This window comes from Elaeis guineensis, chromosome 5, assembly GCF_000442705.2.
Source record: "Elaeis guineensis isolate ETL-2024a chromosome 5, EG11, whole genome shotgun sequence".
Taxonomy (NCBI): domain Eukaryota; kingdom Viridiplantae; phylum Streptophyta; class Magnoliopsida; order Arecales; family Arecaceae; genus Elaeis; species Elaeis guineensis.
Window position 1 is genome coordinate 68143918 of NC_025997.2, and position 9799 is coordinate 68153716.

Below are 9799 nucleotides of genomic sequence, written 5' to 3' on the forward strand. Positions count from 1 at the left end.
CCTTGCATTTATAAGTGGGCTAATGGTCCAGTAGTGGTATTCCTTGTATTGTATGTGGATGACATTCTCTTAATCGGGAATGATGTCCCTGCATTATAGGGAATAAAAATTTGGCTGTCATCACAGTTCTCTATGAAGGATCTAGGAGAAGCTTCCTACATCCTAGGGATGAGGATCTATAGGGATAGATCTAAAAGGTTGCTTGGCTTCTCCCAGTCCATGTACATTGATACTATGCTGAAGAGGTTCAGTATGGAGAATTTTAAGAAAGGCTATCTACCGATAGGCCATGGAATTTCTCTCTCGAAGAGGGATTGTCCGACAATACCTCAAGAGAGAGAGTGTATGGGTAGAATTCTATATACTTCGGTAGTGGGATCTATTATATACGCCATGACATGTACACGATCAGATGTGGCATACTCACTAGGGGTAGTGAGTAGATACCAATCTGATCCAGGGGAGAATCACTGGAAGGTTGTTAAAACCATCCTGAAGTATTTAAGAAATACTAAAGACCAGTGACTTGTTTATGGTGAATCAGACTTGTGACTTATAGGGTTTACAGACTCTAGTTTCCAGTCTGATCATGATGACAGCAAGAGTGTGTCGGAATTTATTTTTACCCTTAATGGTGGGGCTGTCTACTGGAAGAGTTCCAAGCAGCACACAGTGGCTGATTCAGTTTGCGAGGCAGAGTATGTCGCTGCATCAGATGCTGCCAAAGAAGCGGTGTGGCTGAGAAAATTTATCACCGAGCTTGGAGTAGCACCCTCCCTTGTTGGTCCAGTTCTGCTCTACTGTGACAGCTCTAGAATCATTGCTCAGGCGAAGGAACCGAAGGCACACTAGCAGATGAAGCATATTCTGCGCCGCTACCATCTCATCTGAAAAATCATGGATCGAGGTGACATCGACCTGTAGAAGATCGACGGAAAGGAGAACCTGACCGACCCATTCACTAAAGCCATTACGGTGAAGGAGTTCAATAACTTCAAGTTGAAGATGGGTATTAGATACTACACCGATTGGCTTTAGGCCAAGTGGGAGATTGTTGAGAATAGTGTCCCAAAGCCAATCGTCAGCCTGTTGACGGTTGTGCTCCTTTTTGTATTAGTATATAAATTATAAATAAATAAAAGTTATTTTAGTATTTTCATCATAAATTGTTTAATCTTCTAATGAACTCCTTTGTTGTGGTAAAGTCTTTAGGACTATTTAGACTCGACAAAGGAGGATTTGTCATTTAGTCCTTAAACCTGTTCATGACTAAATGGTATGTTGTTATCAAGGATGACAACGTTTATCAAGCATAGGTCGTTGTGTGCCATATAGGTTGGTTGTCCTCTTAACCAAGGAGTGTGGAGACACTGGTATGGCATACAGGTGAGATGTAAGGGTACATCTACACTGAACGTGACCGACTCCGGAGCTATTTCTGTTATCAAGATTTGCTCTGATGGGATATCGATATAACTGTCCTCTGACCTGAGACCACCACGATGACTTGCAAGCAACTCACTACACTTAGGCACTGGACTACCTGAATTTCTAATTCAGTGACAGAAGGCTGCTGGGTGTAGTCAAGTACTTGATTTGTCGGTGCGTGTGTCAAGATGGGATTGACCACTCCAGTTCAGGAGCTGTGTATATGAAAGGTTTTAGTGCAATGGCGGAAGCATGGATTTCAAAATAATTATTATGAAATCATAAAATTAAAACCTAACTCCAAGATCACCTTATCAGAAATTAAACCATATAATATGCCTTAATATCAAATAAAAGATATAGAAACATACCTTTTATCGCTAAACCCTGATTTGTGCTTAGTTGCCGGCAGCAATCTGTTTAAGTTTCCACCAGGTGCCCACGTGTTCACCCTCCAATGTTGATCCACACGAGGACTCGATCAACTCTCTAGCACTTATTAGAAAATACTCTGCAATTAAATTTTGATTTATCAAAATTTAAATGCAATTTGGGCAAAACCTCCTTTCTTGGGTTTGCTGTCACACTGTTGGACCTTTTCTTCCCTTTCTTTCTTGCTCCTTGTCTCCTTAATTTTTATTCTATTTCTCTAAGCCTTTTGGAAGATTTCTTGTCCTTTATCAGGACCTTATCTAGACTAGAGAGAAGGAATAAAGAAAATTGGACAAGCAGAGCCTCTTGTAAGAAAGAAAGAAGATTTCTGAATACCCGAGACTCCTCGATGTGCACCCCTATTTATATTGCACGTAAAGATGCAATCCAAAACATCTCACGCCCTCTTACAAATTATCTCATGCCTCTTATCTATTTCTCATGCCCCATAAGTTAAGAAATGCCATGTGTACATCAAAATTGGGTTGAAGAGACACCTTATTTCAGAAAGACTCCTTGATCTTAACTTACGGTGTTCAGATGAGAAGTCACGAAGCTTCTCTTATTGGTGCCATCAACCCATGCCTTTGGATCTGGAAGAAAGCCCATCCAATGGCCAAGATATATGGTGCCAATTTGAAGAATGGTGCAAGAGATAAATGGGTGTGGATAATTTAAAACTTATCTCCCCATTTGAAATTTTAAAGGGGCGCTTCCAAGAGGTGGCGCATGGATTTAATCCTTATCCTTTTCTTAATTCTTCTACGATGAGTTTAATACTCAGAAGGACTCTTAGGCACCTCCTAAGACATCTGAAATACATTCGTAGAATAAAGGTTACAGAGAAAAATAGGATAGACCTTATCTAAAGGTGGCGCCAACTCCATCCATGCGCCATGTGGCTCATGCGCATCGATTTAAATCCACACGCCAAGAGAGAGACTCTTAGGCATGTGGTTCCCTGGTTTTTGGCACCCAACAGCAAGCCCAATTAAAACACTTCGAACCCACTTCAAGACCAAATCCAATTTGGCTCAAATTGGTTCTAAATTAGCCTAAATCGGAACCCGATTCGAATTCGATTCGATCTAAATGCTAGGGTTTGCAACATGTGCTAGCATGTTCAACTTGCAAACATGGTTTAATCAAATTAAACCCATGATCAATTCTCTTTGTGTGTGACCCATTGGGTTCCACATCTAGCCAGCAGTGAGTCCAGGTGTAATTTAAACTAAGTTGGTTAGAACATAGTCTAGCCGATTTAGGTCAAATCAAGCTGAACCATTTTGATCAATCAGAACAGCTTTTAATTAATGATCGAATTAAACTCTTTAATTTGATCAAACTCACAAGGCATGATTGACGTCTAGCAACGTATCATGTCTACCTAGTAGATATAGAATTTTGATGGAAATACCAAAAATACCCTTCAGTGAAAATTACCGTGCAACTTGATCTTACGATCATCCTGCATCCCGAATATAAGTTTGGGTATGGAAAAATGTCAAACCCAATTTTATATTCATATTTCTCTTGATCAAATAATAATGATTCAATTTATAAAATATTAGAAACTATTTCTAATTTTTTCATAATACTTTGATCAAAGTCTTCCTGAATCATTATTTGATTGAAGCAGATAGGATGCGATCTCCTCTTACTAGGAGCGATCGTTTCCATATTGACCTACTCACAACCTTCATAAGCAATTCATCATATCCAGAATATTCCGTACATGATTAAATCATGAATGAGTATGATCCAAAATATGGATTCATGCTTATAAGGTTCTATGGCAGTCTCAGGTCAAAAGATTTAAATGCACAATTCCCACTATAAGAAAAAATCTGTTGACATGTAGATAAGACTCCATCAAATATTCTTTAATTGGATCAATTCAGTGAATTCATTCTCTAATGAACACTTACATCCTTATATTAGTATCATACACAAGTAATTGTGAGATTAATTACCCTCTCTGTCGAGCATACACAAGATGTACCAGTCTTACCGAAAACATTAATCCCCTACTCAATGTTCCATCGACTAGGAATATTTAAAATTAGAGTTTTAAGGTTTTAGGTCTCACTTGGTATGATCACATCATAACCCTAAAACCATAGCCCTAATTTATGGGGTTCATCAAAATAAGATGCAGCATATGATGAACTAAATGCCTTTATTTATTTAAAACATCAGTACATGAGTTGTCAGGAGACAAAAAATATCCATCTATTTATACATTTTGATTGGCTTATAGGGCATATTCCTTTCAATCTCCCACTTGCACTAAAGCCAATCTCCCTTATATTTCAACCCCATACAATCGAGATGGCGATCGAATTGCTACTGTGGTAAAGCTTTAGTGAATGGATCCGCTATGTTGTTCTTTGTGTCTACTCATTCAATAATAACATCTTGTCTTTCAATTATTTCATGAACGAGATGGAAACATCTCAAAATATGCTTGGATTTATGGTGAGACCTTGGTTCCTTTGCTTGAGCAACTGCTCCAGTATTATCACAATAAAGTGGTACTGGGTTCTCAATCTCAGGAACAATGCCCAATTCAGTGATGAACTTCTTCATCCAGACAGCTTCTTTGGCGGCTTCACTTGCAGCTATGTATTCTGCCTCTGTGGTTGAGTTAGCTACTATTTACTGCTTAGAACTCAACCAACTCACTGCTCCACCATTCAAAGTAAAGACATACCCTGAAATGGATTTGCTATCATCTGGGTCTGATTGAAAACTAGAATCAGAGTATCCTTCTAGTTTAAGATCAGATCCACCATATATGAGAAAAATATCCTTAGTCCTTCTTAAGTACTTTAGAATATTTTTCACAGCCTTCCAATGATCCTCTCCTGGATCAGTCTGAAATCTACTGGCTATGCCTAAGGCATAAACTACATCAGGCCTGGTACATAACATAGCATACATTATTGATCCTACAGCCGAAGCATAAGGAATAGAACTCATTCTATTTCTCTCTTCAGTTGTCTTAGGAGACATCTTCTTAGAGAGATGTATGCCTTGATTCATGGGTAAATAACCTCTTTTACTTTCATTCATACTGAATCTTTTTAGTATTAAGTCAATATACTTAGACTGAGATAAGCCTAGCATCCTTTTAGATCTATCTCTATAGATCTTTATACCAAGTATATAGGATGCTTCCCCCAAGTCTTTCATGGAAAACTTATTTGATAGCCATAATTTGACAGTTTGTAACATTGGGATATCATTCCCAATAAGGAGTATGCCATCTACATACAGAACCAAGAAAACTAGGGCACTCCCACTAGTCTTCTTATACACACAAGGTTCATCCATATTTTTGATGAAGCCAAATTCTTTGATTGTTACATCAAAGTGGATGTTCCAACTCCTTGAGGCTTGCTTTAATCCATAAATAGATTTCTTAAGCCTGCATACTAGATTTGGTCTGTCATTTGAGACAAAACCCTCTGGCTGTGACATGTAGACCTCCTCTTCTAGAAAATCATTCAAGAAGGCGGTCTTCACATCCATTTGCCATATTTCATAATCATAGTATGCTGCTATTGCAAGCATTATCCGAATAGATTTGAGCATGGCAACGGGTGAAAAAGTTTCATCATAATCAATACCCTGTTTTTGCCTGAAATCTTTAGCTACCAATCTAGCTTTATAGGTTTCTATTTGACCATCTGCTCCAATCTTTTTCTTATAGACCCATTTGCACCCAATAGGGTTTACCCCTTCTGGTGCATCAACCAAAGTTCATACTTTGTTGGTATACATGGAGTCCATCTCGGATTTCATAGCATCCTGCCATCTGTCTGAGTCCTTACTCATGACAGCTTCTGTATAGGTCAAAGGTTCGTCATTCTCAATGACTTGGGCTTCATTATTCTCAATAATGAACCCTTACCTTATAGGTACATGTCGTACCCTCTCTGACCTACGGATAGGAGTTATGTGTTCTAGTTCTTCTTTATTTATGTGAATATTTGGTTGAGAAATATCTATTTATTTTTGTTGAACTTCATTAATTTCAATATTTCTCCCACTGCCTCTTTCTAGGATAAATTCTTTCTCCATGAAAGTGGCATGCCTACTTACAAATACCTTTTGTTCAGTAAGGTGGTAGAATAGATATCCTATACTATCCTTAGGATATCCTACAAACAAATATTTATCTGCTCTAGTATCTAGTTTATGTCTAAAATTTCTTTTGACATATGCTGAACATCCCCATATCTTAAAATATTTAAGATTGGGCTTCTTACCTCTCCATATTTCATATGGAGTGCTAGATACAGATTTAGAAGGTACTCTATTCAAGATAATTATTGCGGTCTCTAAAGCATAACCCCAGAAGGAAGTAGGTAATTCAGTGAAGCACATCATGGATCGTACCATATCTAATAAGGTACGGTTCCTCCTTTCGGCTACACCATTTAATTGTGGCGTATAAGGAGGTGTCCATTCAGAGATAATTCTCTTTGCTTTAAGATGGTCTAAAAATTCATTGGACAAGTATTCTCCTCCTCGATCAGATCGAAGAATTTTTATACTTTTTTCAGTTTGTTTTTCGACCATGCTTTGATACTCTTTGAATTTATCAAAGGCTTCGGATTTATGTTTCATAAGATACACATACCCAAACCTAGATAAATCATCTGTAAATATAATAAAATATGAGTATCCACCTCTGGCATGAGTTGTCATAGGGCTACATACATCTGTATGTACAAGTCCTAACAACTCGTTTGTCCTATCTCCATGTCCACTATATGAAGTCTTGGTCATTTTACCCATGAGACATGATTCACAAGTTCCTAATGATTCACAATCATAAGAATCAAAGAACTTTTCTTTGTACAACTTGTTAATCCTAGTCTCACTAATATGACCAAGTCAACAATGCCAAAGTAAGGTATTATTTACATTATCTCTCTTACGTTAACTATTTTCATCAACATGAAAAATATTATCATTCAAGCATAGAGTCAACAAACCATTGTCAAAAATACCATGACAAATTATTTCATTAGAAAAATTAATCGAGCAACCATTGCTCGTTATAGATATTTGATATCCTTGTTTTATCAACAAGGGTACAGATATAATATTTCTAATGATCTTAGGCATGTAATAATAATTTGTTAGCTCTAAGATCTTCCCAGAAGGAAACTTCAAGATATATGTCCCTACAGCCTCTGCTTGGATAGAATCTCCTCCAGCACCATAGAGCTCGAAGTCTCCCTTCCTCAAACTTCTAATTTTCTGCAACCCCTGCAATGATTTGCAGATATAAAAACCACAGGCAGTATCTAATACCCATGAGTTTGAAATGAAAGAATTTAATGATAATATTGTATGTATCTCATACATACCTTTTGGTGCATTATTTGCACCAGTCTTCACTGTTGCAAGATAAGCCTTGCAATTCCTTTTCCAATGACCTGCCTTGCCGCAGTGGAAGCAGGTCGACTGTCCAGAGGTCTTCTTTCCCTTCTTTCTCTTATTTATACCACCTTTAGGGTTCAACCTCCTTTTAGAACCCTTTTTGCCTGCCTTCTTCTTGGAGATCCCATTCACAAGAAGAAGAGGAGCCTTATCCTTCTTGATATGGCTCTCTGCTGTTTTGAGCATATTTAACAGCTCAGGCAAGGAAGAATTTATTTTGTTCATGTGATAGTTCACGACAAACTGAGAAAATAATTTTGGAAGTGATTGCAGGATTAGATCCTGACTCAACTCTCCATCCATAACAAAACCTAATTGACCTAATCGAGTGATCAGGTCAATAACCATCAGAACATGATTTTGTACGGATGACCCCTCTGTCATTCTGGCACAGAATAACTGCTTAGATATCTCATATCTTGCAGTCCTACTCTGTTCTCCATAAGCTCTTTTAAATTGAGCAATATGGAATGAGTGTCCATGCTATCATGCTGCCTTTGTAACTCATTTGTCATAGAGGAAAGTATGATACACTTGACAGTTAAAGAATTATTTTGCCACATCCTATATGTGGTTTTTTCTTCCTCTGTGGCATCCTCCCCAACTGGCTCAATGTCAGGGGTATCGAGAATGTAAGAAAACTTCTCTTGACTAAGTACTATTTTAAGATTTCTCAATTAGTCCACATAGTTGGTACCAGTCAATTTATTTGTATCCAAAATGGAGCGAAGTGAAAATGAAGAAGTCATTAATCTACATAATAAAGAATATTACATAAGCGAACAACTCAAGATGATATACACAATTAAATTAAGACTTTAATTTTATTATGTCTCCCACTAATTTTATCAGACATCATAACCCTCTAGTATGATGTTTGAGAAAATCCTGATTGATTTTCTTAGTAGGATTGAGACCCTAATTCCTTATAAAAGATCTTGTGGTTGCATAACAGACCTTTTATAAGTTTAAAGGTAGGAAACTCTTTCCTATTGCATCTCATGTAATTCTCAATAAAAAAACCTTGGCCTCTAAAACATTAATAGCCTTGTGTTTACACAACGGACCATAATGTTTTAGTTAAGTAGGACCCTTCATTTTAATACAATCGAAATAGAATATAAATGCTTTTGTGGTTACACAACAAAGCATTATACTCAAAAATTGCTGTAAGTATCTCGATGCGCCAGAATAATATTATGTCAGTTTCTATAATTGATCTTGTGGTTACACAACAAACCTAATATGGTTCGTGACATAGTAATGTCCTAGCATGAAGGAAGGCCATAATATAGTGAATATAACACCGAGCATCCCAGTCAAGAATTAAATTAATCTAATCAGCCAGGTAAGTGGAAGAGAGGTGGGGGTCCCCCTGTTGCTTTCCTTAGACACCAATAAATTTTGGCCAGGTCAGACAACGAAACCAATTAGAAACCACATTCTCTTTACCAATCATGAACCACTTTCCTAGACATTGATTGATCAATTAGACATCATCGACTGGTTCTGCTATTGGTTAATTACACTATAACTTAATATCATTTTACAGAGGGTTTTTCATATCTCAATGCATATTTAATTTCTATATCATAATAAATACATGAATAAAAGAAATTAGCATCATAGTGAACACACTTCAATATGACAAAGCAATATTCCATAATTATATACATCATATTTTAATTATGAAATAATGAATATGATCTCATCATATAGCATCATAGTGAACATAATTCAATATGACAAAGCAACATTCCATAATTATATACATCATATTTTAATTATGAAATAATGAATATGATCTCATCATATAGCATCATAGTGAACACAATTCAATATGACAAAGCAACATTCCATAATTATATACATCATATTTTAATTATGAAATAATGAATATGATTTCATCATATAGCATCATAGTGAACACAATTCAATATGACAAAGCAACATTCCATAATTATATACATCATATTTTATTATGAAATAATGAATATGATCTCATCATATTGCATCATAGTGAACACAATTCAATATTACATAGCAACATTCCAAAATTATATACATCATATTTTAATTATGAAATAATGAATATGATCTCATCATATAAATATCATATTAAAACATAAATAATAATCATATCATATTTATAAGATTGCCTTTAAATCATTAATATATCATCATATGATTTAATTCTAACAAGGTTGCTCTGATACCACTGAAAGGTTTTAGTGCAATGGCGGAAGCATGGATTTCAAAACAATTATTATGAAATCATAAAATTAAAACCTAACTCCAATATCACCTTATCAGAAATTAAACCATATAATATGCATTAATATCAAATAAAAGATATAGAAACATACCTCTTATCGCTAAACCCTGATTTGTGCTTAGTTGCCGGCAGCAATCTGTTTGAGTTTCCACCAGGTGCCCACGTGTTCACCCTCCAACGTTGATCCACACGAGGACTCGATCAACT